Raw genomic sequence first — 22,842 nt, forward strand, 5'->3', positions numbered from 1 at the left:
TACTTGACAGGACCAAATCTGCTTCCCCCCTGGATCCTCTACCTCTGAAAAAGCTGAAAGAATGTAGAAATAGCCTTCTTCCTCCTATGCTTGAGGTTATGAATAAGGCTATTACCCAGGGTTCTTTTCCTCCTGTATGGAAGAAGGCGATTGTGAAACCTCTTCTTAAGAAGCCGTCCCTCGATCAGGCCCTTTTGAAAAACTTTAGACCGATCTCCCTTCTCCCCGCTCCCGTTAAGATGCTCGAGGCGCATCTGAATCTTCATCTGTCCTCCTTTCTTGATTCATCTGAATACCTTGATAACACGCAACATGGTTTCAGAAAACACCACAGCACTGAGTCCGCTCTTACTTATGTAGTCGATAACATCCGATGCAAAGTGGACTCTGGCCAAACTACGGTTCTGGTTTTGTTGGACCTCACGGCCGCGTTCGACACCTTGTCCCCCGCCATTCTTACATCTCGGCTTAGGGAAGCTGGTGTTATGGGACCGGCCTTGAGTCTCCTCAATTCCTTTCTGTTGAAAAGGGAGCAGAGAGTGATGCTTGGGAACCACCTCTCCCCTGCTAAGTCATTGCAGTGTGGGGTGCCACAAGGGTCGGCCTTAAGTCCGACCCTGTTTAACATCTATGTGGCTCCCCTGGCAAGACTAGTTAGATCGCAGGGGATGGAGGTGGTGTCCTACGCAGATGACACCCAGATTATGGTGTCACTGGCTCACTCTTCTGTCAGTACATCCGCCGCCAGTTTCAGGGTATGCATGCAGTATGTGGCAGACTGGATGACTATAAACTCCCTCAAACTGAACGGCGAAAAGGCGGAGGTGCTGATCTTTGGGAAGGACCAAGATGTCTGGTCGAGTGAATGGTGGCCACTTTCTCTCGGCATCTGCCCCACTCCCTCCCAATCTGCCAGAAATCTTGGTGTAATATTTGACACCTCGCTTTCTCTGTCCCTAAAAGTCAACAGGACCGTGGCCACCTGCTGGGGTGTGATCAGGATTCTTAACAGAATCCGCGGGTATCTTTCCCCCCAGGCGCGCAAACAGGTTGCAGTCGCCTTGGTGGGCTCGAGGCTGGATTATTGCAATTCTCTGTATATGGAAGCCAACAAAAGCCTTATACATCGACTGCAGATTGTGCAGAATGCTGCAGCGCGCTTTGTCCTGGCTCTTCCAAAAACCTCTTCCGCCACTGCGGCCAGGAAAGACCTTCACTGGCTTCCTGTCCAGCACAGAATCTCTTTTAAAATTCTGTGTCTGGCCTACAGAGCATTGACAGAAGGTCCCTCAAGTGCTATTGGCTCTCTTCTCATGCGTTATGTTCCTACAAGAGGCCTTCGCTCTGCGGGACTTTGTCAACTTGTTGTGCCTCGTTTCAAACTTGCTAGATGGGGAGCCAGAGCTTTCTCCGTGGTTGCCCCTCAGCTTTGGAACTCCATCCCAATTGAAATAAAAACTCTTCCTTCAATAGAGCCTTTTAAAAAGGCTCTTTAAACCTACTTCTTTAAGAGGGCCTACCAATGAGAGAATGTTGCAGAGGGGGGGGTCTTAGCTTCTATATTTGATTTAGGCGCCTTGACGCCCATTGGGCTAAGTTTGCGCATTATAAGAACCGTTTCATTCATTCATTCATTCAAGATCGTGGAGACATTCCAATTTACACCATCGTTAGGAATTGAAATTCTAAGAACAGTCCCTGTGTGTGCTTTGTAATTCAAATCATGAATGCTTGCAATTCTAATTCTCATTTGAGGAGCTCTTCATTGCAACTGTAATTATCCATCCATGGCTTGAGCGATGAGTGAGTACAATTATCTGTTGACCTTAATTGCAGCACAAACAAACAGTAATGTGATTAATTGAAACGATGTAACTGAATCATGCATTCAACTGGTTTGCCTACATTTGACAATTGTAGTGGATACGACATCCTGATGCACACATGCCATCAAGTCTCATAGGAAGCATCAAGTTTAAAAGTAATTTCTGTGTGATAGTTCCTGGCCCATATCATGGTCAAGTACCTGCTGCAGTCATATTCATGGTAGTAAGCAAGGGGCCGCTTCGGTATGATTAGTTTCAAATATCCTTGATACAATGTAGCTCATCCTGGGGAGAACTCCTGTATGGATGGGAGCCTCTGATTCCATCCTCCAGCACTTAACCAAGCACTGATGTATCAGTGAAATGCGGGGTGCTGTTGCAGTAATTATCTTATAGCAATGCTGTCAAATGAAGTACCGCACTCTGCAGCCGGTGCCAGCGTGGGGGTCTGACAATTACCCCAATTTCCACTCTGATAGTAAGGTATGCTGCACTCCAGGAACTTCAGTTTTTCAAGGAAACCTAATAATCCAGACACTCACTCCGACACACTTTGACCCAACTGGTCTTTGGCACGGTTGGTGAGTCTCTCATCAGTTTCAATTTAAATAGTGCAAAGATGCACTTGCTTTATATAGTTAATAGAAACCTTGTTCGGTGGAGATTTACTTCTTTACATTTTCGTTGTCTTCCCTATATGAGAATTCATGTTAACCCAGATTTCTGGATGAGGGTGCACAAGGAACTATCCCTTTGCCAAAATACACACAAGGTTACTGAAGACATTTCCTCATGGTCCATTATGTAGCTACAGTGTAGAATATGAACTACACATTTACCCAATGAGTTAGCACTTACAAAGTAACCGGTATGAAGTACTCCAGTTGGATGGACATTTCTATTAAACTGTCAACTCCTGTTGGGTATATGGACAGGTGATGTCTCATTCTGGCCAGTCACTCAGACAGCTACTGACACACCCACACAGACACTCACACCCATTCGGCCACTCTCATTTACAGTCACAGACCCACACAGCTACCGACATACCCATAAAGCCACTCCCACACCCAAAAAACCACTAACACACCCACTTGCAGACTAATGCAGACCTTCTCACACACATAACAACTCACTCACCCACCCACTCAAAGACCCCTACAGTCACTCACATACCCAGAAAACAATTCACACACTCACTTACAGATCCATACAACCACTCATACACCCATTCCTTGAGCCAATTACACACCTACTCACAGACCCGTCACACCCACGCAGCTAACGTTCCCACTCACAGACCCATACAGCTTCTCCCATACCCAGTCACTGACCCACACAGCTACTCACTCACCCACTCACAGAGTCATACAGCCATGCACACACGAACTCATCGACCCATACAGCCACTCAAATATGCAGTCACCGACCAATGCAGCCAATCACAGCCCTACCAAATCGCTCAAACACCCACTCACATACCCATACAGCCACTCACACACCTACTCAGAAGCCTATACCACCACTTACACACCCACTCTTAAAGGTTACAGGTTACAGTTAGGAAATAAACGTAAATAAAACCTTAGAAAGTCACGCAAAACACAGTTTGCTGGGATTTTATAATTAGGAAATAATGTTAAAAAATATCAAAATTTACTGAAAAAAATAAAGGTTACAGAGATGTTATAGGTAGGAAATAACATTACAAAAACATAGAAATTCACTGAAAAAGCTAAGGTTACAGGGAATTATAGTTAGGCTCATATTTCACTCTTACAATACCAGAGGAATTCAGAAGTCTCTGAGCTAACTATAACTTATACCCTGTAATGCACTGCTTGTGACCTCGCATACTATATTACGTATGAGTATGACATGGTCAGTGAGATCCACCCCTTCACACAGCAACTCACAAACCCGGAAAGCCACCCACAAATCCATATACAGGCCCATACAGTCACTCACAAACCCACTGATAGACCTATACAGGCACTCACACACCAACTGAGAGATCCATACAGCCACTAACACACCCAGACAGCTACTCAGATGCCCACTCACACATACAAATAGCCACACAGACACTCAGATGACTCAGATGACATATGATAGAAATAGTATCACTCATTAGTAATACAGAAAGGTTAGTAATTTAACTCATGCAGTAGCATAGTATATATCTTTAAGTCTCAGACACTTTTATGTAACACACACTCACTGGAGGATATAATCATTGATGTCATCAGTGATGTCATTTGAGATTTAATCAGTGATGACACTGACCATGTCATGAGTGATGTAATATGTGATGCCAAAAGCAGAGCATTAGAGGGGTGTAAGTTATAGTTAGCTCAGGTAACTATAACTGCTGAATTTCACTGGTTTTGTATGAGTGAAATCTGAGTCTAACTATAATGTTGCTTTTTAAGTGAAAAAAAATAATTATATATACATATCTATACTACTATTATAAAGAGAGAACTGTGTCCTTTGAGCCAGGTAAACTCGAAAAGTACACAACCAATCGCAACACCCAATACAGCGTTGGAAAGGGGGGCCCTGTAGATGGACATAGGCTATAAAAAAAATAAGAATAAACGTTATTTAAAAAATAAACAATAAAAAAAGTAGTCCCTAAGAAGTAGCGCCGGCCGTGTGTGCCAACAACGTGCGTGCTGACATCATCGGAGGACAGGAACGCGAGGAGGAGCGGACAACAGCGCGGGGAGGAGCTGAACACTTAGCCAGACTGGAGGGAATGAGGTACGTGAACCGCGGGGAAGAGCGGTGAAGTAAGGCGGACTGGAGCGGAATGGAGGACAACAGCGCATGGAGGAGCGGAGAACGTAGCAAGTCTGCAGTGCTATGAGGTATGTGAAACACGGGGAGGAGCGGTGAAGTACACGGGGAGGAGCGGTAAGTGAGGCGGAATGGAGCAGGATAGCGGACTGCAGCGGGGCGTGTAGACTGGCTTGGTGTAGTGGGGGGCAGTGAAGTGAGGCCGACTGGAGGGTGCAGACATTTAAGTGAGAGTAGTGGGGGGCGGTGAAGTGAGGCGGACTGGAGCGGGGGCCTGGGTTTGTGCGACTGGGAGCAAGCGCGGAGGTAAGGTGCACGCAAGCCTGGAATGCTGCCCCCAGCCCCCTTCTGCCCCAGACAACGCTGGGGCGGGCTGCTAGTATATATATATATATATATATATATATATATATATATATATATATATATATATATATATATATATATAATTATTTTTTTCACTGAAAGAGCAACATTATAGTTAGACTCAGATTTCACTATTTCATATATATAAATATATATATATATATATATATATATATATATATATATATATATATATATATATACATATATATATATATATATATATATATATATATATATATATATATATATATATATATATATATATATATATATATATATATATATATATATTGCTGCATGTCTCACTCCAAAGAGAAATCGGAGGCTAGAGGGTGGATCCTTTAGTAACGTCTTTATTGCTCAGGTGCACAGAACAACAGTGGCGGCAAATGCATTTCGGCGGTTTTTCGTGCCTTCATCAGCGCCCTTCACTGTGTGGAGCCAGTCAAATTAGTCCAATAGTCCTGCCCCTCTGTTTAATATGTTTTTGTGAAGAAAGACCGGCTGTGCACTAAAATACACAGGAAATTGACATCTTGCAACAGCATGCTTCATGCTAACAGTGGGCATCCAGTGAAACTTAAATGGAGTATTCCATATGGACAAATGTTACGAGCTAAAAGAAACTGCTCTGAAAAAGATGACTTAGAAAAAGAAATAGAAGAGATGAGTCAACGATTCGGGAAAGGGGCTATCCAGCTGAAGTCATCGAAACAGCAAAATCAAGGATGGAACTGAAAAACAGATCAGATCTCTTAGTACCGGGAAGTAACAGGACGAATGAAACGACCACCAAAACCACCAGAACAGGAGAGTCTGACAATGTAACTCGCCTGATCATGGATTACAACAATCAGAGTGATGACCTGAAAATGGCTCTACGGAGGAACTGGAACATCTTACTCCTTGATGATACTCTGGAAGAAACCTTGACAGCATTTCCAAGTATCACATATGGAAAAACATCGTCCCTACGTGATATCCTAACACAGAGCCATTTACAAATCAAACCACCAAAGAAGACCTCCTGGTTGACAACACCTGGATTTTGGAAATGGGCCAAATGTAAGGCCTGTGAACATGGCGCAAATATCACAGAATACAAACTACAGAATGGAAGAACAGAAAAAATAAGTGATCCCATAACGTGTGAGTCAAAACATGTGGTCTACAGGTTGATGTGTCCATGTGGGAAGTCCTACATAGGAAGCACCATTAATAAACTAAAACTAAGGATCCTTCAACATCTACGTGTGATCAAGAATAAGGATCCCAATTACCCAATGGGCATACATTTTGCTGATTGTCATCAGAGCAACCCCAATCAATTGAAATACTCAGGGATCAAACTTAGTACACCCTCAGAGAGAGGGGGGGGATCGTACAATACAACTACGCAAACTTGAATCAAGAATGATCCTGGGAATGGGGACAGAATTTCCATATGGACACAATCAAGATGCTGAACTGTTTGTACATTTGTAAATAAGTGATCGAGGGAAACTGGCAAAAAACAGCCCATAAAAAACAAACTAGGAAGATGAAAAAGAAACAACATATTGAAGGAAGACTTGAACTCTAAAACTTAGGCGATTTGTACATATCTGTATGTAGGTGTAAATATGTTGAGGAGTGGCGAGGAAGCTTCCAGATGAATATTGAATGAACTGACATACACACAAAAGAAAGAGAGCATGTTGATCAAAAAAAGAAAATGGTTTTGTGGACAATGAAGGAACAGACGGACAAACAGATGAAGTGGATGCCAAAAATGGGTTCCTACTATTGATATATTTTTGCTGTACCATAAAAAATGTATTTTATATTATGGACTGCGAATATCTCAACAGGAAGAGGATTAAACTTGAAATTGGAACTCTAGGTTGGGATGCAGAAAACGGTGAATATTGTACATAATAACTGAGAACTGCGAAATCTCCCGTGAGAAGGAAACCTTTGGTGGAGGAGATTACAGAATCTTGTATATAATGTACAGTGGTAACAAGAAAATAGAACCCTGATTATATCGTCTGAAAAACCTTCTTAGGATCAAGATGGAAAAGTACATAATTAAAAACCAGGAACAATTATCACTTATTGTACTGTACAGTGAATTAAAAAGTTACTTATAAATCTCTTAAATGTTCCCACTATGAATTGACCAACATGCAGAGAATAGTGATTTGTAATCATTAAATATTCTGATATTTAAATGTACTTCACTGTAATGAGACACATCAAGAAAATGGCGACCTCCTTTTGCCATTGACTGTAAGCAAGGTTGACAGTCAAGAGGAGTGATTGAAAGGGAAAAGGGTACTGCACTTAGCACTTTAAAAATGGTCTAGACTCCAGGGACTGTATGGTCCAGTGGAAGGGTAGGAGTAGCCGAAACGCGTAGGCCGTCCAATTTACTGCACGGTATCTTTGCACATGGTGTGTGAATAAAACAATTTCAAAAAGACTTACCTGCTTGCTGTGCCATGACTCCGCCGCAAGGGGGATGCTGAGGCGAGAGAATCTCAAGATATATATATATATATATTGCTGCACGTCTCACTCCAAAGAGAAAGCAGAGGCCAGAGGGTGGATCCTTTAGTAACGTTTTTATTGCTCAGGTGCACAGAACAACAGTGGCAGCAAATGCATTTCGGCAGTTTTTCGTGCCTTCATCAGCGCCCGTCACTGTGTGGAGCCAGTTGAATTAGTCCAATAGTCCTGCCCTTCTGTTTAATATGTTCCAGAGGCCAATACACTCCTCCCACTGGTTAATACAGTTCACCTGTTGGTAGTTTAGGGTAAATGCCGAACTCCAATTCCCAGCATGCAATATGGTCATGCATCCGGGTTGGCGATGTGGAGGATGATTTTCACAATGTTTGTTGATGGTATTGGCTTAGTGCAGGTATGGCGAAAGGACCACCCCACTGGCATCAGAGTTTCAAAACATCACCTCAAGTCCCCTCGTACCACCGCAGCCAACCAACAAGGTGAGTAAATACACGGGGGCAGCTGAGTAGCTACACAATGCCCTGTTCGAAGCAAGATACCTCATACCGTTAGGTACAGTTCCTTGAGTGGTGGCGGTCTCCGGGCTATTTGATCCCTCGAAAACAGAAAAGCAATGCAAGCAGTGCGGTTGCCAGATGAGTCCGGGTCACTTATTGTGGGGAGGCCAACTGTACAGCGCCGCGGGATGGCGCTGAAATATTGCTGCATGTCTCACTCCAAAGAGAAAGCAGAGGCCAGAGGGGGGATCCTTTAGTAACGTTTTCATTGCTCAGGTGCACAGAACAACAGTGGCGGCAAATGCATTTCGGCGGTTTTTCGTGCCTTCATCAGCGCCCTTCACTGTGTGGAGCCAGTCGAATTAATCCAATAGTCCTGCGCCTCTGTTTAATATGTTCCAGAGACCAATACACTCCTCCCACTGGTTAATACAGATCACCTGTTGGTAGTTTAGGGTAAATGCCGAACTCCAATTCCTAGCATGCAATATGGTCATGCATTCGGGTTGGCGATGTGGAGGATGATTTTCACAATGTTTGTTGATGGTATTGGCTTGGTGCAGGTATGGCGAAAGGACCCCCCCGCTGGCATCGGAGTATATATATATATATATATATATACATATATATATATATATATATATATATATATATATATATATATATATATATATATATATATATATCACTGAAAAAAACATAGGTTTCAGGCCTTATATAGTTAGGAATTAGCATTTAAAAAAACATTGAATTTGCTCCTATATAGTTAGTTGTACTAACTATATTTCGCGCACCCGCAATCCACTGCGGATGATGTCACATATTAGATCATTCATGACATGGTCAGTGACATCACTGATGACATCTCAGCAGTGGATTGCGGGTGCGCGAAATATAGTTAGTACAACTAACTATATAGGAGCAATTTCAATGTTTTTTTAAATGCTAATTCCTAACTAAATAAGGCCTGAAACCTATGGCTTTTTCAGTGAATTTCAAAGGTTTTTTATATGCTAATTCCTAACTATATAAGGCCTGAAACCTATGTTTTTTCAGTGAATTCGCAAGGTTTTTTAAATGCTAATTCTATTAGCGGATAACGTTTAAATATTTTAATATCCTTGTCGGACCACCTGAGCAGCCCTAGGGGGTCAGGTTCTTTCTACCCTGCCCCCTTTTTGCATTCTACACGTTTGTCTTTCTGCTTCTTTTGTGCCTTGGTCTACCTAGCACAAGATGAATGCCGACACTTCCTGGTTAGAAGTATTGACAGCCAATGAGCATGCTGCTTTCCTGTGAAAGGCATGCTGATTGGCTGCCACTGTCTGTCAACACTCCAAACCAGGAAGTGTTGGCAGCCATCTTGTGCCTCGGTAGAACCAAGGCACAAGAAAGAGGTGAAACAAAGGTGCAAAACATGCAAAGGGGGCAGGGTATAAGCCCCCTGACTCCCTAGTCCTGCTCAGGGGTCCCACAAGGACCCCCCAGGCCCACAAATAATTTTTTTTCTGGGTTTCCCCTTGGTACGCTGAGGGTACTCGTACCTGTACGCGTACATGGGAACGCACCAAGCACTTACCCCGCGAAAACTTAAAAAAAAAAATAGTTTTTTTGCCCTTCAGCGTCCTTCTAGGCCCCCCTCAGAAAACCTAGGGGGTCAGGGAGTGTCTACCCTGCCCCCTTTTTATAATTTCCCCCTTTTTATTTTCACCTCTTGTGTCTCGATTCTACTGAGACACAAGATGGCGGACTCTCCGGACTGTTTAGAATGTTGACAGACATCCGAGAGCCAATCAGCTTTCCGCTCGCGCACTCCCGTGGCGCGCCGGGTGCGCTTACCGGTACGCGTACCGGTGAGCGCTCGGAGCGCGCCTATAGATATATATGTGTTTTTGAAGTTAATTTTCGAAAAAACCACTGGAGCAATTTTCACCAAATATAGCAAAGGCACATCTGCGTACCAGTCCCTACAATTTTGCAAAGTTTGGTGTAATTCCGTTCAGCGGTTCGGGCTGTAGCCTTGTCGAACATCCTATGGAAAATGGCATGGGGAAATAACGTTTTGGGACCCCCTTTTTTCTTAGCCCCCACTTCACGAATATCCCCGAATCTTTCAGGGAAGGAGCGGAGCGGAGCTGGCCAAAATTTGGGAAAACTACACGCAAATTCCTCAACCGGCGTCAAAGTTATTCCCAATAGAATGTAACGGATTTCCTATGGTAGCTAGGTCCTAACTATATATACCTACTGGCTATCGCCAGTAGGTAATACAGACATATATAAACAGATATAATCTGCATATCTATATAAATACAAATATAAATGCATGCATACATATACATATATGCATACATATGCATGTTATTTACATGAAAGTTTTAAAAACACTAATAAAATCAAAGCTTAAAAGCCACCTCATTATAAACAGAATGGCTTTAACTTAAACGAGGGAGAGATCTAGTGCATTTTCAATGCTTGTTTACTTTGGTTCCATCAAGAAGGCATTCAGATGTGTCACACATTTGCCATAAATTCTGAATGTTAGCACTTAGATCACTGTAGTAAAGCTACTGCTCACCAGGGAAGTCTGCTGCTGGTGTTCAAAGTGCATGTTTCAGTCTGCATGTCAGAATTTTTTTAATGACATAGAAGAGGATTTGAGAAGTCACTCAAAATATGCCCTAATTTTTCTTTCTGAAGCACTAATCATACTTTCTATGGCAAAATGAGCCCCCTCATTTTGTTCCTTTTTAAATTAAATGTTTTCAGACTTACCACTTCATTCCAATCAAGATGGCTTCTGGTGTGCCATACTTTTGTCATATGGCTGAGATACCCGCCACCCCCTCTCAACACAATCCCCAAATGAGGGAGACCGGAAACAGTTCTTGAAGTTTTTGGAAGTGGGAGGGAGTGACCCTCCCGGCCGTATTTATTAAAACAAAAAATTAAAACATTTAAACATTAATGTACAATTTCATACCACACTGCGATGTTTGGCTAACCTTAACAGATTCTCTAATACAGAGGTTCTCCTAGCCGATCTAACATCCTACAAAACATTTACTTGACATATTGAAATTGTACATCCTAACGTTTAAGGGCCAACGGCAAGGTCGTAACCGGTGTCAAGATCCCTAACCAGACATACCCCGCCCACTTGGGAGGGGCGACAGCACTGAGGCGTACTCACGTGCAACTACTACAATTTCCCTTGTCTTGACGGGGGCACTTATCAACTCGACGCCAGTTAAAGGTCGTTCGAAGACTCGTGTGAGGTATCTAGAAGGTATCGTAGACCTCCCCCCAACCCCACACAACTTACCGCATCTGCCGTCGCAGATGTCACTGGCCCCGGGAAATTCCCCAGGAGGGGGCTGTAACCCCTCCTACACAGGAAGGGGCCTTGACCGCCTTTCCTCTTCTTCCGGCGACCCATCCTTAGAAGGGACCGCCTCCCCGTTGAGGGGCCAAAGGCCACCTCCCCCGAGCGCTCCCATCCGTGTTGGGTGACGCCCACTCATAGGGATCTTCCAATTAGTGCTCACCGATCATGACCTTACCGCCTACCGACTGAAATAAATACGACAAGTGCTAACTAAACGAAACTACATTGGCCACTATGACCGAAAAACCTGTGTCTAAATGGACCTTAAATCCAACATTCTTTAATCATCAACTTGTAACATTATACCAATCTTTATTACACATCAAATATCAACATAACACCAAAACAACCTGAAAACGAAATAGATTAACTGATCAACTTTATTAAAACAACTAGCTGTCCTCAGGGGCTGGTGGGTGGGTCAAAATTGGCTCTTCGTTCCGTCTCGAGCTCACGTGCAGCGGGGAGGTGCAGCTTCAGAGCACAGGAACAAGAGGATGTCTTCTGGTCTTGCGTCTCTTTTTATCCATCTTCAGGGCGGGCGTAAACCCGCCCCTGCCTGCCCCGAGGGCGTGGCCGGCGGCGTCCGTGTCTAGGCCAGCCCACTCAAGGGCGGGAAAAAGCGCGCCCCGGCTACGCCGCTTCGGGCATACCAGCCGAGACGCGCCTCCCGCCCAAAAATGGCTTCCCGGGGGGATCGAGGCACTCTGCCATACGTTCGGGGGGACCGAGTGGTCGCCCCTTTCCATATGGCTGAGATACCCGCCACCCCCTCTCAACACAATCCCCAAATGAGGGAGACCGGAAACAGTTCTTGAAGTTTTTGGAAGTGGGAGGGAGTGACCCTCCCGGCCGTATTTATTAAAACAAAAAATTAAAACATTTAAACATTAATGTACAATTTCATACCACACTGCGATGTTTGGCTAACCTTAACAGATTCTCTAATACAGAGGTTCTCCTAGCCGATCTAACATCCTACAAAACATTTACTTGACATATTGAAATTGTACATCCTAACGTTTAAGGGCCAACGGCAAGGTCGTAACCGGTGTCAAGATCCCTAACCAGACATACCCCGCCCACTTGGGAGGGGCGACAGCACTGAGGCGTACTCACGTGCAACTACTACAATTTCCCTTGTCTTGACGGGGGCACTTATCAACTCGACGCCAGTTAAAGGTCGTTCGAAGACTCGTGTGAGGTATCTAGAAGGTATCGTAGACCTCCCCCCAACCCCACACAACTTACCGCATCTGCCGTCGCAGATGTCACTGGCCCCGGGAAATTCCCCAGGAGGGGGCTGTAACCCCTCCTACACAGGAAGGGGCCTTGACCGCCTTTCCTCTTCTTCCGGCGACCCATCCTTAGAAGGGACCGCCTCCCCGTTGAGGGGCCAAAGGCCACCTCCCCCGAGCGCTCCCATCCGTGTTGGGTGACGCCCACTCATAGGGATCTTCCAATTAGTGCTCACCGATCATGACCTTACCGCCACAGGCCGGATAGTTGACCGGCTATCCGGACCCCCCAAAAAACTCCTACCTAAAGGTCATGTTTCAAAGATTTCAACCATGCTAAGAGGTCCCCTAAGAACAACTCATTCCCCACCCAAGACAAATGCACACCATCCCCCGAATACATCCTGTCATCATTAATACAGCTATGAGAAATAGAATGCAATGTCCTGGAACGGAACAACCTACTCACTTTATTGTTAAGCTTTCTAACAGAGTGATTCAAAGCAGGTATAGAGATAGCCCCCCGCCACACCTTTCGTGGAATGAAATGGGACCATGCAATTGTGCACCCCGGAACTCTCCTCGCCAACCAACTTACAGTGGAAAGCATTGCCTCCAGGAGTAGTCGTCTACCGATGGTGACCAAATCATTGCCCCCAACATGCACTATTACTATAGACGGCGGTGACCTTGTCCGCCCTAACAAACCCTCAAAGAATGTTTGAAACTGGTCAATACAGAGACCGCCCCTTCCGTAGAAGGACATCCTGTACCCGTATTCCCCAGCTACGTGAATCATGTCACCTGCTTTGAATACGTCCGCGGCACGCCTCACGTATGAGTGGCCCACGACCCACACCTCCTTTTTCACAGCCGGTGATGTCTGACCGCTGGCCCGGTGTAGGGTCGACTGCATAGTCCGCCCCGCCTCGTAGGCTTGCGTAACTGAAACCAAACAAAAACAAGAAGCGTGAGTACAAAGTACATAATTACAGCTTCACAACATGTGCAACCGCACATATCTTTTATAACAATTGGAGGACCAACGCCCCATTCGTTTCACTTGCTCAACATCAAGACCCCTGGCTGTAGCTTCCGTAGCAGCCCCTATCCGAAAGGAATGGGTCCCTAATTCGCCCGGGTTCAAGCCCGCAGCGGCAACTGACATCGCAAGCACCCGCTGAAACTGAAATTTCGTCAGTGGGGTGGCGTCCGCGTGTCTTAACAAAGTCCCCCCCCATGATGCCACCCTTCGTGCTAGGTAATCCTCTAAACACTTTACCGGACATATGGAGGACCCAGGAATCCTGCGTACGACGACGCAGTCACCCATCCCATCTTGGTCAGTCTTAGACTTTACAAAGGAGACCGTCATCGTTTCTCCCCTGATCTGAACATGTTCCCGGCACAAACCCCCCGCCACATCCAGTTTGTTCCTTGCAACTAGTTCGCTTACTCGCATTGCTCCGTGAAATGCTAGCGTAAACGCGGCTCGGAACAGCACTGCCTCAAACTGAGATGAACATGTGGCAGGAAGTGTAGCCAACAACTGGGACAATCTATCCAAACCTATCGGGCGCCTTTCATCTACTCTGCGACCCTCAAGGCGTTGCCACCCACGCAGCGCTTTCTGTACAACGAAAGACGCTGTTGGGTCCTGGATAGCGTGTGCTCTGGCAATAAAGGAAATGGCAGCACAATGCCTCTGGGCCGTAGCCACCGATTTCCCAGCCCTACGTAAGGACATCAGGAAATTCATCACCCATTCCTCATGACCCCAAAGTTGCTCTCTATCACTCCCCAAAAAGGCTAAATAGGCCCGAAACGCCCCTTCATATGCCTTCCTCGTCCTTGGTGCTAGACTCTCTCCCACGAGGTGACGAAGTTCGGGGCACCGAGAGACCAGAGAGCTTCGGTAAAGGGTGCCGGCTCCGGGTCCGCTGAGGAAAGGAAACCCGAAAAAGCCTGCATTTGAAAACGAGACAGTGCGTCAGCTGCCTGATTCATCACCCCTGGCACATGTTTTGCTCTGAATAGCACGTTCAATTGCATACATAGTAACACAATTTCTTTAAGCAGTCTTAAGATCAGTTTACAACGTGCTGCCTGACTATTGATGCACTCGACCACGGTCATATTGTCCGACCAAAATATGACCGAGTGATTTTTGAACCCATCGGGCCATGTTCTCAAGGCCACCAAGATGGGAAACAGTTCGAGGAAAGCAATATTACTCGTCAGACCCCTCTCATGCCACCAAGTCGGCCATCTTTGTGCCGACCATTTCGTGCCGAAAATGGCGCCAAAACCTATGCTTCCCGCAGAATCTGTCCATAGCCCCAGCTCCTCAGAAGACACGGCTGGTTTATTCCAGACGATTCTACCATTGAAATCCGCCAAGAATGCTAACCAAATACGCATGTCCTGGCGGATCTCGGCCGATAGTCTCGTGCGATGATGGCCTTCTTTAAGGCCGACCATCGCTTGGGCAATTGAACGGGAAAAGGGGCGGGCCATTGGTATTACCCTCAGGGCAAAATTCAACTGTCCCACCACTTGCTGTAATTGTTGCAGCGTAACTTTTGATGCATTTATACACAGTTGCAGCGCAGCCCTGAACTTCAACACTTTCTCGGCTGGCAAACGGAAACACCCCTCAATGGAGTCCAACTCGATCCCCAGAAACTCGAGGCAAGTCGTAGGACCCACTGTTTTACCCGGCGCCAATGGCACACCTAACTGTTTCATCAACACACAAAATTCGGCCAAGGCCCGGCCACATTCAAGACCCCCGGCTGCCCCAAGAAATAAGAAATCATCAAGGTAGTGCATTACATCTTGGAAACCCGTTTTCTTTGTGAAAACCCATTGTAGAAAACTACTGAATTTCTCGAAATAAGCACAGGATATAGAACACCCCATTGGCATACACCTATCCATGTAATAACAACCCTGAAACATGAAACCTAGGAGACGCTGGTCGTCTGGGTGTACCGGGAGCAATCGGAACGCTGACTCGATATCTGATTTCGCCATCAGCGCCCCGGGCCCCAGGCGATTCAAAATGGCTACGGCCTCATCGAAGGATGCGTACCGCACCGAACACACTTCTGGATCGATTGCCTCATTTACGGAAAGACCTCGTGGAGCTGATAAATTATGAATTAGTCGGAACTCTCCAGGGTCTTTCTTGGGGACTACCCCTAAGGGAGAACAAACAAAATTCTGGACTGGGGGTAGACTAAACGGGCCAGCGACCCGACCTCGAGTCACCTCTTTTCGGATCTTATCCCGTACTACGGTTGTATGCTGTAAGACGGAAAGTTGGTTTTTACACTTATCCACACCCTGAAAGTCCCCTACCGGGATGCGGAAACCATACGAAAAACCGTTTCGCAGCACCCCAGCAGAAGTACGATCCGGGTAATCACTGAGCCAAGGGATCATTGCCAGGGTATCAATGGGAGTGGGTAAAGGCGCCCCTCGGACTATATTAGACCTGTTTGGCACCTCCTCTCCCCCCGTTATCACCCGTTCTGGCTCTGCACGAGGTCTCAGGATGGGACGACCCACAACTACTACATTCATGTTTGAATTTACACGATCCCTGCGGTCTCGTACATTTTCCTCTGTTGTAATTAAAACAGAAACCCTTCCTTCCGGTATTGCCGGTAGGTTTCGAGTGATCGTCGGCCCCCGAACCTGATCGAAAGGGCGTCCCCGCATATTGTCGGGAGGATTCACCCACATTACTTCCTACCAACGGCATTTTTAACATCCCTGACTCCTTCATTTTATCCCAGGTCAAGGCATCATAACAATCCCAGGTTAAACTTTTATTATGCTCCTTTTCCTTTCTGAACATATTATCGTAACAAAACCAATGATTACCCTGGTGCGATGTCGAGTACCCCATGATTCGTGATTGGTAGATTGGGAACTCTGAAAGCAACTCAGGCCTACGTTCCCCCAGGATTGATGTAAAGATTCCCCAGGCATTGCCCCAATTGGCGATATTCTCATTCACTTTAAAGGCGGCCATCTTTGCGCGCCAAACACTCGGATGCATGAGGTCCTTCTGACTCTTTACATGCTCCACCTCATAATGATCAAAAAGTAACGAAAAAATGTTCACATACTCCCCCGCCCAAATCTTCTCCTTAATTGCCAAAGGAACATGTTGCCCCAACTTTTCTCTCCGAGAGGGTGTTGACTCATCCCTCGCGATCGGCAATGGCCGCTTACCTGCACCTGACGCTGCCTCTGTGGTCGCAACCGTCCCTGGTGTCTTGTCCCCCACTGCAGCCGGCACGGGCACCTTGGCTGCTTCCCGTTTCTCACGCAATTGCTTAATCAGCTCCTGCGCTTCGACAGCCGTGGCGCCCTCGTTACCTTTTCCCAACCACGCTGCCAATTGTGCTGCCAACTCGGGCGGCATATCATCCTCGGACACGGGGGTGATCGGATTCCCCTCCTCTGGCACGGGAGTTGGAGCCTCGAGCGGAGCACTGGGACCGGGGATCTCCTCTCCCGTTGCTCCCCTCCTGGGCCTCTTGTTTTTCCCTCCCGGGGCTGCTCCCGCCAAAGGACGTTTTGGACCCCTTTCCTCATTCTTGTCCACCCGCTTCTTTAGCTCGGACATCTCTTTCATGATAACACGCAGCATCTGGTCGGTATTCATGCGCTTTCCAACCTTCTTCGGCATTCTCCAACAAAGTAACTGAAAAACAAACAAGAACGATTAAAACGCTCAAAATTGGCTCTTCGTTCCGTCTCGAGCTCACGTGCAGCGGGGAGGTGCAGCTTCAGAGCACAGGAACAAGAGGATGTCTTCTGGTCTTGCGTCTCTTTTTATCCATCTTCAGGGCGGGCGTAAACCCGCCCCTGCCTGCCCCGAGGGCGTGGCCGGCGGCGTCCGTGTCTAGGCCAGCCCACTCAAGGGCGGGAAAAAGCGCGCCCCGGCTACGCCGCTTCGGGCATACCAGCCGAGACGCGCCTCCCGCCCAAAAATGGCTTCCCGGGGGGATCGAGGCACTCTGCCATACGTTCGGGGGGACCGAGTGGTCGCCCCTTTCCATAAGTAAGACTGTTAGTGCTCTAGTTGTTCTTTAGAACACTCTGGGGCATTCTGTCATTGGGCTATAGTTGGGCTACATCTGGGTGATATTTGGGCTACATTTGGGCTCTTTTGTCTCTGGTGGCCATCTTGGGAGACTGCATGTCAGAATTTTTTAATGAAATAGAAGAGGATTTGAGAAGTCACTCAAAATGTGCCCTCATTTTTCTTTCTGCAGTACTAATCATACTTTCTATGGCAAAATGAGCCACCTCATTTTGTTCCTTTTTAAATTAAATGTTTTCAGACTTACCACTTCATTCCAATCAAGGTGGCTTCCGGTGTGCCATACTTTTGTCATAAGTAAGACTGTTAGCGCTCTAGTTGTTCTTTAGAACACTCTGGGACATTCTGTCATTTGGCTACATCTGGGTGATATTTGGGCTACATTTGGGCTCTTTTGTCTCTGGTGGCCATCTTGGGAGACTGCATGTCAGAATTTTTTAATGAAATAGAAGAGGATTTGAGAAGTCACTCAAAATGTGCCCAATTTTTTTTTTCTGCAGCACTAATCATACTTTCTATGGCAAAATATACCCCCTCATTTTGTTCCTTTTTAAATTAAATGTTTTAAGAGTTACCACTTTATTCCAATCAAGATGGCTTCAGGTGTGCCATACCTTTGTAATAAGTAGGACTGTTAGCGCTCTTGTTGTTCTTTAGAACACTCTAGGAGGCTGCAGTAGAACACAAAGGAATCAACTGACAGTCTCTGTCCTTGTTGTATGTACATGTTTTACTGAGAATGTCAGACTTCATTCTCACATGTCTGAGAAAGATAATGTGAATTTACAGAAAATATGCTTTCAGTTTAGCTTATAGATCCCCTTCCAAACCACTGTGGGAAAAGCATGAGATAATAGTTTTCTTTCAAACATGATTCATGATATCCCAGCAGAAGGCTTTTTCACATGGTAAAATCACCTTAGAACACACCACAATTCCTAAAATGAGTATGGTACCATCAACAAATGATTTATAATGTAACTATTAACTACAATGCTTTTTAATGCGGTGGTATCATGTATATTGGTCCCAAGATGGCTGCCAACACTTCTTGGATGAAGTGCAGACAGCCAATCAAATCTCACAATGAGATGTGTGGTTAGGCTCCGCCCAGATATATATGTGTTTTTGAAGTTCATTTTCATAAAAACCACTGGAGCAATTTTCACCAAATATAGCAAAGGCACATCTGCGTACCAGCCCCTACAATTTTGCAAAGTTTGGTGTAATTCCGTTCAGTGGTTCCGGCTGTAGCCTTGTCAGAACGTCCTATGGAAAATTGCATGGGAAAAACACGTTTTGGGACCCCCCTTTTTTCTCAGCCCCCACTTCACGAATCCCCCCAAAACTTTCAGTGAAGGAGCGGAGCAGAGCTGGCCAAAATTTGGGAAAATTACACGCAAATTCCTCAACCGGCGCCAAAGTTATTCCCAATAGAATGTTACGGATTTCATATGGTAGCTAGGTCCTAACTATATATACCTACTGGCTATCGCCAGTAGGTTCTATATTATAGTTCTAGTTATAGTTAGGATTATTTTGTATAGGGAATCCGCAACATTCTATTGGGAATAACTTTGGTGCCGGTTTTAGGGATCTGCCTAATATTTTCCTCAAATTTGCCCCGCGGCGCTCCGCTCCTTCCCTGAAAGTTTGGGGGGGATTCGTCAAGCGGGGGCCGAGATAAAAGGGGGGTCCCAAAACGTGTTTTCCCCATGTTAATTTCCATAGGGCGGTTGGACTCACTTTTAGCCCGAACGGCTGAATGGATTTCCACCAAACTTGGCAAAATTGTAGGGACTGGTAGCCCGATGTGCCTTTGCTATGTCTCAAGATATGTGCTCCAGTGGATTTTGAGTAATTTAGGTCCAAAAAAATATATATATCTGTAAGCGCGCCCAGGTACGCGCACCGGGGCGTGTTCCAGAGCGCTACGCGACTTCGGGTGTCTGTCAACATTCCAACCGGTCCGGAGAGGCCGCCATCTTGTGTCTCGGTAGGATCGAGACACAAGAGGTGGCAAAAACAAAGGGGGAAATGACCAAAAGGGGGCAGGGTAGACCCCTCCTGACCCCCTAGGTTTGATGTGGGGGCCATAAAAGGGCCCCGCGGGGCAAAAAAATTAAAAAAAAAATTCGATTTACGCGGGGGGAGCACCCGGTACGCGCACCGGGGGCGCTTACGTAGCGCGATCGTATGCTCTCGAACGCTTCCAGGTGCGCTTACGCCGTGCATATCACGTGGACGCGACTACGCGATACGTCATAATGATGTTTTCGTTCGTGGCATTAGCGCTAACGGGACGCTCACCGGTACGCGCAGCAGGGCGCACCACAAGACTGCGCTTTCCGGTGCGCTCACCGGTACGCGCAACGGGAGCGCTCCAGGGCAAAAAAATAAAAAAAAAAAAACATGAACAAAATACATAAAGAAAATAGTATTACGTAAATATACAATATAAGATTCATTATAAAAAATATTACATTTCATAGTTATAGTAATTTGCTATTAAAAAACCTTTGAAATTCACTGAAAATAACATAGGTTTGAGGCCATATATATAGTTAGGAATTAGCATTTAAAAAACCTATGAAATTCACTAAAAAAAACACAAGGTTTCACACCAGTTATAGTTTGGAATTAGCATTTAAAAAACCTTTGAAATTCACTGAAAAAACCATAGGTTTCACACCAGTTATAGATAGGAATTAGCATTTAAAAAACCTATTAAATTCACTGAAAAAACCATAGGTTTCACACCAGTTATAGTCAGGAATTAGCATTTAACAAACCTTTGAAATTCACTGAAAAAACCATAGGTTTCACACCAGTTATAGTTAGAAATTAGCATTTAAAAAACCTATTAAATTCACTGAAAAAACCATAGGTTTCACATCAGTTATAGTTAGCTGGACATTTTACTGACATAAAACCAATCAAAATTCCCACGTTATAGTTAGTTGGACTCACTATAACTTGCGCGCCTGCAATGCACTGCTGATGACGTCACATATTACATCACTCATGACATGGTCAGTGACATCACTCATGACATCACTGATGACACCATCCTTGTGACAGAGTGACAGACCTCCTTTCAGTGTAATGTAACCCTTGAAACACATATTCAAAAATAGAAACTAACAATTTCAAAAAAATGGAGATACCCATACCAGTTAGAACAACCAATTCAGTAATTCCACCATCTATATACACTTCCACTCATTCACCAACAGTTCTATATAGTCACTCATACATATAGTCACTCATCATATGGAGTGATACACCTATACATCCTGTTACACACCGACAGTCATCCAAAAGTTACTCACACACATACTCACACATGCAAATAAAGTATTGAACATCCATTTATTTGCATATACAACTATACACACACTACCACCTTACTTCTAAGGAAACTTACACATACTTACTTTCTTAAACAAACACTTATAGAAACAAATACATATTTAAACAGGAACTCTTACAATCTCTCACTCTCACATATACTCACTTATATACATCAATACTCACATATACTAGAATAAAACATATGTAGTTACTGATAAAGACACCAGTGAGACAGTCATTCACTCACTAACACACACATATACACACTCATCCACCCTTACAATCCTACACATATGCTGTCTTCAAAACACATACAAACAGCGAGTCAGTCATTGATGCATCTATGTGCTAAGTAATACCCCCACCAAACCATACAGACACTCATTCTGATACTAAAAAAAATCTAATAACCCATATACACACACATGTAGGTACTCACCAACCCCTGCAGCCCCTTATACACAAAGTGAAACACTGATTCATATATTTAAATATTTAAACATTACTCGCTAATATATGTATTCACTAAGATACACTTTATAAGCCAGTTAACCAATCAATTTTTATTTAAAAAAATCCATTTAGACACTTATTTAAACATTTATTCTTCCATCGACCTTTACATATACATATATAAAACATATTTATTTTTCAGAAAGACACACATTCACTGGATGGTGTCATCAGTGATGTCATGAGTGATGTCACTGACCATGTCATGAGTGATGTAATATGTGACGTCATCAGCAGTGCATTGCAGGCGCGCAAGTTATAGTGAGTCCAACTAACTATAACGTGGGAATTTCATTGGTTTTATGTCAGTAAAATTTCCAGCTAACTATAACTGGTGTGAAACCTATGGTTTTTTCAGTGAATTTAATAGGTTTTTTAAATGCTAATTCCTAACTATAACTGGTGTGAAACCTATGGTTTTTTCAGTGAATATATATATATATATTATATATATATATATATATATATATATATATATATATATATATATATATATATATATATATATATATATATATATATATATATATATATATATATATATATATATATATATATATAATAAATATAAACTCACTACAGGCAAACTCTGTGGTATATATATATATATATTCACTGAAAAAACCATAGGTTTTACACACGTTATAGTTAGGAAGTAGCATTTGAAAAACCTATGAAATTCACTGAAAAAACCATAGGTTTGACACCAGTTATAGTTAGCTGGAAATTTTCCTGACATAAAACCAATGAAATTCCACGTTATAGTTAGTTGGACTCACTATAACTTGCGCGTGTAATGCACTGCTGATGACATTACATATTACATCACTCATGACATGGTCAGTGACATCACTTATGACATCACTGATGACAGACCTCCTTTAAGTGTAATGTAACCCTTAAAACACATATTGGAAAATAGAAATTAACATTTTCAAAAAAATGGAGATACCCATACCAGTTACAACAACCAATTCAGTAATTCCACCATCTATATACACATTCTCTCATTTACCAACAGTTCTATATAGTCACTCATACATATACTCACTCATCATATGTAGTGATACACCTATACATCCTGTAACACACCGACAATCATCCAAAAGTTACTCACACACATACTCACACATGCAAATAAACTATTGAACATCCATTTATTTGCATATAAAACTATACACACTCAACCACCCATACAGTCCTGCACATATGGTGTCTTCTA

The sequence above is a fragment of the Lissotriton vulgaris genome, chromosome 2_1, assembly GCF_964263255.1.
Source record: "Lissotriton vulgaris chromosome 2_1, aLisVul1.2, whole genome shotgun sequence".
Classification (NCBI taxonomy): domain Eukaryota; kingdom Metazoa; phylum Chordata; class Amphibia; order Caudata; family Salamandridae; genus Lissotriton; species Lissotriton vulgaris.